Source organism: Octodon degus, unplaced genomic scaffold (assembly GCF_000260255.1).
Source record: "Octodon degus isolate 3935 unplaced genomic scaffold, OctDeg1.0 scaffold00009, whole genome shotgun sequence".
In the NCBI taxonomy this organism is placed as follows: domain Eukaryota; kingdom Metazoa; phylum Chordata; class Mammalia; order Rodentia; family Octodontidae; genus Octodon; species Octodon degus.
Genome location: NW_004524585.1, coordinates 19,648,805 through 19,658,477, shown reverse-complemented (window position 1 = coordinate 19,658,477; position 9,673 = coordinate 19,648,805).

The following is a 9,673-nucleotide window of genomic DNA, read 5'->3' as shown; positions in this document are numbered from 1 at the left end:
CACACTGCCAGAATCAATCCCATTACCCACAAATCTGAGCACATCTGCAGCACAGACTCTATTCTGCTATAACCTTCTGCATTTTCCACAATCCCACTTTTATTTCCTTTCCATTTTCCCAAGTCATACCGATTCTCTGTTCTGAGTTGTATTCTCAGTTGTATTTGTATGTTTGCCAAGCAAACAATTAGGACACTTCTCCAAAGACAGTGCACAAAGCTGACTAATAACATATCTTTGCATTTAGCAGCTCAGCCTCTAGCTGCAAACTATGGGTGCAATAACCTCTCTGCTTATGCCTACCCCTCTCTGTGGGTGCGGCCAAGTCACCAACATCTTTATGCCTCAGAAAGGGATATCAACTGCCAAAATGAGGAAAGAATATCTAGCATGAAGGAAGGAAAAAAGAAAAAAATATATACATACATATATACATTTGTTTATTGAAAGGAATAGTGTTTACATTTTTTTGATCATTTTTGAGTGCTACATGTGGAAATCTGAGCGACTATTTTGAAGATAACAATATGTAATATGATCTTTTTAAAAAGTTATGGAAAATGTTAAGATTAAAGCTACTAGCAATTATGTTTGGAAGTTGTTTCTATGATTAAATAAGAAATAGTATTATAACCATTCAAGGTTATTCTAGCAGATATTAACAAGTGTATAAACACTAGCTCTCATGGCTGGAAATGTTCCTGTCTAACATGTCCTTGGAGAATGTCTAACACAAGCTCCCCCCATTCTGGTGGCAGAAAGCAATGTGCGGCTTGATCTAGTAAAAAATACAGATTCAAGTCAATCAACGGTTCCACTTAGAAAACACCTATTAATTACTGGACATGCTACAGTTTCAATTTTGTCATCTTTATAATAGTATTTCTAGTGTTGATAAGAAATTATAACACTATAACCTAAATATAACATTCAAATATCAATTTTCAACAAGTTTACCCCCTTTCCCCATTCCTTTTACCATATATTCTTTTCTTTTTCAAGCCATGACCATTTAATTCAGGTCACAAAACTTGAGAAGCACACCTAACATATAACCTTATTGTATTATTTAACTGCAAATGAAGTTTCTTTTTGGGGCATCAGTGCAACTAAGTTGGAATTATCTAAATAAGTTTCTAATGCCATTCATAAAGCACTATAAATAGACTATATTGCAAATAAACTTAAAAATTACTTTGTTTTATTTTAAGACTAATGATAAATGATGAAGTAGAATAGACTTCAGCGATTTCCTATGCCTAGGCCCCTAAATTAAGTTTGCACTGACTTTAAATGCTGGTGGTTTTTTAGGAAAGAGAGATTATGTTGCTGAGTACCCACTCTTTAATGCAAAGACTGATGTTTATTTTTTCAAATGGTTCAATCTCACTAACATGTAAGCCCTTAGCAGACCCCTAATAAAGGACCAATTTCTAAAACTGGGCCATTTTAATGTTTTTACAATTCAATAAATACTTTTCTTGATGAATGTAGTCCTGAGAGCTGTTCAGCAGTATTCAAGCTATGGTTTTCCTGATTGATCTGTAATCTTCAATATGTGTCAGAAATTATTGCATAAAACATCAATCAAACTAGTATGAATTCATTGATGAGTCTATCACTATCAGGATTGTTAGTTACCTGGGCATATTTACCCCAAACAACCTTGCCTCCTTGCATCAGAAGACCCAACTCGCTCACGTTCACCTCAGTAACTTTCCTTTGGTAGTAACACCCAAAGTTGTGTGCAGTGACAAAGAAGGATTCTTTTTCACACCAAGTATTGGCAGACAAAACGTGACTTTCACTTCAGGATGTGTTACATGGGCCTTCTTAAAAAGTAAGCCTGCGGGCCGGGGAGATGGCTCAGTAGAATAAGTGCTTGCCTGGCAAGCACAAGGGCCTGAGTTCAATCCCCAGTTGCACAAAAAAAAAAAAAAAAAAAAGTAAGCCTGTTGACCTAATGAATCTTTCATATTTAGGTGACTTTCTTATAAAGCCATCTCTAACAAGCAGACTTCAGTAATCATCCTCTTCCATGACTTCTTTTTTTCTCTTTCAAGTCTGCATAAATTTAATACTTCTGTTTCTCCTTGAGCATGAACTTTGGGCAAAGAAACTTCCCATTTTCGCACCTTTTCTTTTCATTTTTGTTTAATCATGTTGGAAAGGGGCTGGGGAGATAGCTAAGTAGAATAAGTGCTTGCCTGACAAGCACAAGGGCCTGAGTTCAATCCCCAGTTCCTTAAAAAAAATCATGTTGAAAAGTACTTTTGCAACAACAGTCCCTCTCTGTCCAGCAGATAGGTAGGTACTGCTTCTTGTGGAGACTTTTCATTATTTCTTTTTTTTTTTTTTTTTTTTTTGGTGTTTTTCTTTTCATGCATCTTGATATTCTTCTTCATTTGTATTTTCTCCACATAGCACTGTTTGTGGTAGAGCTTAGCCTTCAGGCAAATCATTTTTCTTTTGTTTCTTTCTTTTTTTTTTTTTTTTTTCTCTTTGAAAGTTCATGAGCTAGTGGACTTTCTTGCTTTCTCTTTTTCTCATGGCAATCCAAGTGGTACCCATAGCGTTTATGGTGTAATTCAATATATTCGTTCTGTGTCATGATGACAGCTACTGAGCTGCTGTGGGTGGCCCCAGGTGTGCAAAGAAAAGTCTTAAGTTTGGGGTGCTCCAGATGCATGAGCTGACTCCATACCTCCCACATGTTCTTTAAATATTAAAATCATTAGAAAATGCAACCACTTTTAAAATTCTCATTGATATTTGTTCCTAGAAAATATGATGAATTATAATAGAAATTACCCTGTTAAACATAGGAAACTCAAGTGATCACACTTCTTCCTTGGCTACCTACTTGGCATTTATCTCCCTTGGACAGTTTCATATTGATACTCATACACTAAACCAAACACAACTGTCATTATTGCCTTATAAAACACAACCATCCTATTAAAATAATTCTTTTTCTTTTCATTTCACTGTACATGTTGTAATCATGCCATTGGATTCTGCTTCCAAAAGCATTTACATTCAGAACTGTTTTTCCAGCCAAGAACTTGGGTTGACCAAGTCCTTCAAGAGAGCTCTCCCTCTGAGCTGAATCTTTCAGGTCTTCTTTCATCTATAAAATGGAAACAAAATTAGAATTTTTATAGGAAAACCACATACTAACATTTTAAGTGCCATGACAGAGCTCAAAATATATTCATTTTTAGTTATAAAACATTAGTATTATTAGTATTTAAGAAGAGTAACTATGTCACACTCAAAGGACAGGGAAATATTCATATCACTTTGTGACAAATAAGGTTTAAATAAATAACAACACAACAGAATGAAAGCTGCAACTTAATTATCTAAATGAGGCCTCCCAGGAATGTTTTCAAAGTACTATAAAAATTTTATGTGGATCTTGAAGGAAGAATATGAATGAAAAGGTCTGGAAAGTAGTAGACTGGTATGAGTAAAGGATAAGCTTTTGCAAAAGTCTGCAAAAGAAGAAAGTTCATTAAATGTAGCCATAGCTAGAATGCAAACATTGACTTGTTAGTCAGATTAGACATCAAGAAAGTGTCATTTAATCCAGTCAACATCCATTTCTACCTAGAATACTTTAGGACTGCAACCAGTCTCATACTTGTACTTAATGTTAAAACACCAATACTATACCACTGTTACTAATGAGCTCAAGAATAGGAAATGTGTTATATACAGTTCTGTACCCTCAGACTGTAGGTGATTTAGATTGGTAGAAAAAAGTCATATAATTAAATGAATCAAATATGTATGTATATGTTATTAGTAATATTAATTACATCACTGGTTTAATTATACTAGTACACTAACACTTTAATATGTATGCTACTTCAATATTCATTTATGATGCAATTAGTTTTGGTATGTATTATTAATTTCATAATTAGTTTTAAATTAATGAGGTATAATTACTTTATTAATTATATAAATTATCTAACTTGCTTTAGCTATATTAAACTTTAGCAAATTATTGCCCGTGGGCCAAATAAGACATGTTCTCTGTTTTTTCTGGATCAGACACTAAAAGTGGTTTTTATAGATGAATAGTTTTTATATCAAAGCTCCATTCTGTTTGATGACAGGAAATATGAATAACAGAATTAAATTAAGAAATATTTTATCCTTCTCTTCATAAGAAGACCACATTAAATCATCAGTAGTTTTTACTTCTTGTAAGTTCTCAAATATTAATTTTAATACCCTCAAATATATGAAAAGTTATGCCTTTCAAATAAATCTAGGCATTACTCAATTTTAGCTCATGACTTGCTCATTAAAATATTTCCTCTCTGAATGTGCAGAAAAACTTCATCATCACGTACTCTAAGAAGTAACTGAAAATATTTAATTACATGATTATTGATAAAGTTATGGGAAGATTAGGACAAAGGAAAGTGTGACACCTAAGGATAGGCAGCCAACCAGTCAGTCCGGTCTCCTGTAGATGCAGAACAAGCAGGAATGGACAATGCTGTCACTCAGTGGGAGACGCAGTCGCTGGAGAGAGGTTACCTCATGGTACCTGTGTTCTTAGTGAATTCAGCTTCTTGAAAACTCTTTCACAGCTGGTAGAAATAAACAGCCTGGCATGTCTGTAGAAATAGGCACTCTGATCTCTCTCTCTCCTGTCTCCAATCTTATAATGTTTGCATGGACCTAACTTATCAGTAAGCTAGAAAGGAAAGGACCCCAAAGTATTCGAGTCCGTGGAGTTCAGATTCCCAGGACACAGCGTATGGTGAGAGAGATTTGCCATTGCAAACAGGTATTTGCCACATAAAAGGCAAACCACTAATGAGACACTTAGATATAGGCATAGGAAACTATAAAGAAAAATAAGCATAACACATAGATTTGAGAATCTGTAGGCTTTTGAGTGGCTGTTCAATTTATTGATCACTATGTGTTTGCACAGAAAAAATTATTTCCAGCTAGAAAAGAATGTGGTTTGAAAACAAAACCAAAGGTATCTCAGGCATTTAATAATGGAAAATAATGGTTTGCAAAAAAGTAACAAAGATGTAAATATATTGTAAGCAACATAGAATACATCATAAAATTATTATAAGAATTTCATATGCATAAGCTGATTGCTATCTAAGCATTGTGGTTAAAGAGGAAATTTAATGTCTTAATTCAAAAGAGTTCAGCTCAAGCTATGTATTCATGTGAATATAGGATCTAATTCAACAACAGTTCACAATTCTGAACTCTTTATCACTACTGTAGCTGACATCTCAACAATTCCTACTTCAGCTAATGCCATTGTCTCTAAAGAGAGTCTCCATTTCCATGCATATATTTCTACAGTCTATTTATTTGTTACATAAAATGTTAAATGGATTTTTAATTCATATCACTTCAGTCTTCTCCAGACCATTTGCGACTATCCCATTACTCTTCAAATAACAATTCTAACTTCATGTGGCTTTTCCTCAAAGAAAAATCCTTCCCGGAATTTCTAAATAAGGTTTCCATAGTCTACAGAAAAGAGGACTGAAAGGGAATCAAGGCATGTTCAGCTAGGATTGACCTCAATCCATCAAGTGATTCACTTTGAAAGACCAGAAAAAGATAATTACAATAACTGACAATGAATTTTCTAATGTCTGGATTTTTTTCTTCTTAAATAATATCACATGAACTGCATTTTAAATGATATCTGGCCTAATGCATAATTACATATAACATCTAATTCTTGAAAGGCAGCAAATGGCTAAGGACAGCCTTAAAATATGTTTCTCAACAAAGTGCATTAATATCTCTTAGTCTTCAGCCTCTGAATTCAGATTTATAGTGACATCTCATTTTTCTACAAGAATAATGCATAAGAACTTGCTTTAAATAAGTCTACAGAAAGGCATCTTCCATAGTCATTTTTCCCAAAATTTAGGATGGCTCTTTATAAAATAATTTATTCTCTTCTTCCACATGCTGAAACTAATGACTCACAAGTGCCAATTTCCTCATTTTGATCATACAAAGAAGTTAATAAATCAGTATAGTTCTCACCCACAACCTCTGTATATCACAGAATGTCACTTCCTCCTCCCTGCCGATCTTGCAAGCTCTTCTCTGCCTACTCAGTATAGTCTCATTTTCCAACCTTGTTTCAAAGGTACTTCACAACATTTCTGCCAAAAAGTTCCATTTGTATCTCTTGCTTTCTCTCTTCCATTCTATTCCTTGTCCTTTTTCATCCACATAGAAACCCACTCTCTCACACAATATTTAACATCTCTCAGACATACAGTATGCAGCATGTGTTTTGGAATTAGGAGTCTAGTAATGACAAACACCATTCATGCTTTATAGAGCTTAATGTCCAGTACACGGATCTCCACTAATATATCAGAAAATATCTGAGTATATAAAATATCTGAGTATATACAATGAGAACAAACAAAAACAATTTTTAAAATTTTAACATGGGGAGAGAAGGAAACATCATTACAGAACTTTTCTTTTGTGAAATATAAAAAAATAGTGAAATGTCATCATGCTAGTGCTTAGACACTAGTAGGAAAATAATCAGTAAAGAACTGGGTGCATCACTTATATTAGCACTCTGTGTGGTTATGATTTTCTTAAATTTCTTTGTGGACATTTTCAAAACAGACACTCAACACAGAAACCCTCTTGGAAACTTACAGTGAAATTTTCTTCTCCCCCAAATTTTATTTTAACTTATAATCATCAATCATATATTCCACTATATTCTAGTTAGTACAGTAATTGCTTAAGAGTATTGACTCTTGTACAAAATTTTAAGCTTTCCTAAATTTATTCCTCTAGCTTCTGGAAGAATCTAGTTTGTTATAGTAATTTGAATTCAATCTTGAAATAAATTAGTCCTAAAGAGATTAGGTTACCTACTTGGGTCAAATAGGTAACACAAGTTGAGATGAAAGATAAATCTTCTAATTTTGATCATGTGCCATTGTCCAGACGTTATGAAGTTATTAATTTTATGTTATTGCCTAACTTGCAGAGCTGGGGCCATAGCTGCATATAAATAAGAAAACGGAGAAAAAGGCATCAGTCAAGAAGGTTACATTCTGGGGAGGTATTTTGCACCAAGAAACCTAGAGGGAACTAGTTATTTTCTCAAATTTACCTTCTTAATACTGAAAATAAAACTTTCTGCAAATTATAGATTATTTTTGAAAGATGTTAGACTGCTTTTTAGCTTATTCCATTCACATTATGTTCAAAAACAATAGAATTAAATGAAAATAAAGCAGATTATATTGTACTTGGATAGTAAACATAAATTTAGACTTGAAAATATCATGCACTTTTATGAAAATTCAACTATGAAATGGACGACAGTACTTTTTCAGATGCTGCAGGAGAAATGTGTGTTTTTTGTTTTTTGGTTTTTTTTTTTTTTTTTGTTTTGTTTTGTTTTGTATTTAGTACAGAGTCTACAGGCTCTCACTACACAGGTCGGACTCTTAATAATCCTCCTGTTTTCATCCTCTCAGGCGCTGAAATTAAGGCGTGCACCACCGCATCCGGTTTCAGTCACCTCATCAGCGCACCCCGGGGGCAGGGCTAGCACAGAAAGTGGAGGATCGAACCCTGGTCCCTGCATCTGCCTAAACAGGCCCTTTAATCTGCTGTTATCTGGTCAACCCAATCTTGCTGCATGTCCTCTTCTGCGGTCTCCGGCAATGTGAGTGTGGCGTGAAAATCATGGCATTTGAGGATCAGTAGTGATGGTTTGAGGTCTAAAAGCTGAAGATCTATATGTAACATGCTAACTTGCACTGTTCTAATTATTCTAAGAATTTCATGAGATCTATAGTCCCTGGGTTTGCTCATTTCCTACTAGAAGCATTTTGGTAAGTTATTGTTTTCTATATCGGGCTGACTGATGGAGCATTCGCTGACGTTTGTTTGCACAATCACCTAAGGAAAATCTTAACTAATCTTTGAGTTTTTGTTTGCTTACTTATGTAGTGTTTATAGTTCCATGATCCATATTAGAGTAGATTAGCTGGCATGGAGATCGATCACTGGTGTTTCCTCGGGACAGACCCCAGGAGGGAACTAAATCTGGATGTTGTATGATTAAGAGGAATTTCTGTGGATTGAAGAATAATCCTCAAATGCAAAAATGATATTGTTGAATCCTAGTCAGTTTCATAATTTTCCAAACGGTTTCTAATTTATTAAGCTCTTTAGTTACTTTAAAATTTTAAAATCTTAACCATGAGTCAGAATTATTATACATATTTGTGAACCCTAAATATAATACCGAAATGACATGGAACATCATCAGAAAATAGTCTCCTACTGCTTCCTGAATGCTGAGTCAAAGGCAGGGAAGTTATGAAAAATAAATGAGGTACAGAGGAGGTGTTTACTCTCAAAGCAGGAGGCACTAATCTTGTAACAATGCTCTGTTCCTCTGGCATTGTTGTTGCTGCCCCATGGAGTGGTTGATGGGGAATTAATCATCTTATCTAATGGCTCCAGGTATGAGAGAGTGTGTGCTACCGTAGTGCTTGTAGCATATGCCTATTTTCTCAAATTAAGATTCAGGTAAAGAGCTTTCTCCTTCCATATTCTGAAATAACTTTGGAATCCTCTGACACTGCTTACACTAAATGCAATATTACACACCTTTAAAATACACAGTAAAATAGTAATTGATTATTCCTGCTAACATAATGTAATATGCCTAATCATAACACTACATTATTCCCACTGACACATTAAATTAACATAATTGTGTTTTAAGTGGTTAGTGCTAAAACAAGACAAATACACCCATCTGACAGGTTACCTGCTTTAATACAAAGCTTTGTAACTGTAAGCAATATTTAAATGATACCAATTTTACAATATTTTGAGACTCATTTACTATTGTATTTATTTTTGGTGGAATAGATAATTTATATATGGTCTGATTAGTGTAAAATAAACTAATGATAAAAATATTTAGCTGCATGAATATCCAATGCTGATATCTTTATCCAATACAATGAGTTTAAAATGCAACACAATGCCATGCTACTGAAACAAAAAGCAAGAGAGTTTTTAATTTTGGGATAATCTAGGGAGAAACTGTTAGCTGGCACTGGAAGGAGGTCCATCAATGTGATTAAATAAGATATAAATAATTGGCACTTAGTGAATTAGAGTTCTGTTGTCTCATTGAGATTTCCATACAGACTTATATATCTTGATGAAAAAGAAATTTCTTTGACAAACACATTCCTGGATTTCAAGACTACCAAAGCCTGGAAGACGATTTACAATTCAAAAGAACCATTAAAGACTTGACAATTGCAAGTTTTCTAAGGCAAAATCTCTAAGGAAGAAGCTCCCCTCTTGTCTAGGTGAAAAGAACAATATAGCCATTCAAATATTGTAGTTATGTGAATTCAGCAAAGTAATCCAATATAGTCCAGTCGTCCATAAAAGTAGTGGGCTATCCACCCGACTGGCAATGTCAGAAGCTGTTGACTTGAGCCTTTTACAGCTCAGCATATTAATATGGCTTTACTTTTTATACCTCGTTTTTATACTTTTCTGCTGGATAGTTAAGACCAAGATAAAGCTAGACCTATATAACAAGAAATGTAAATTCTGCATTTGATAAGGTCAGTCAATGGAA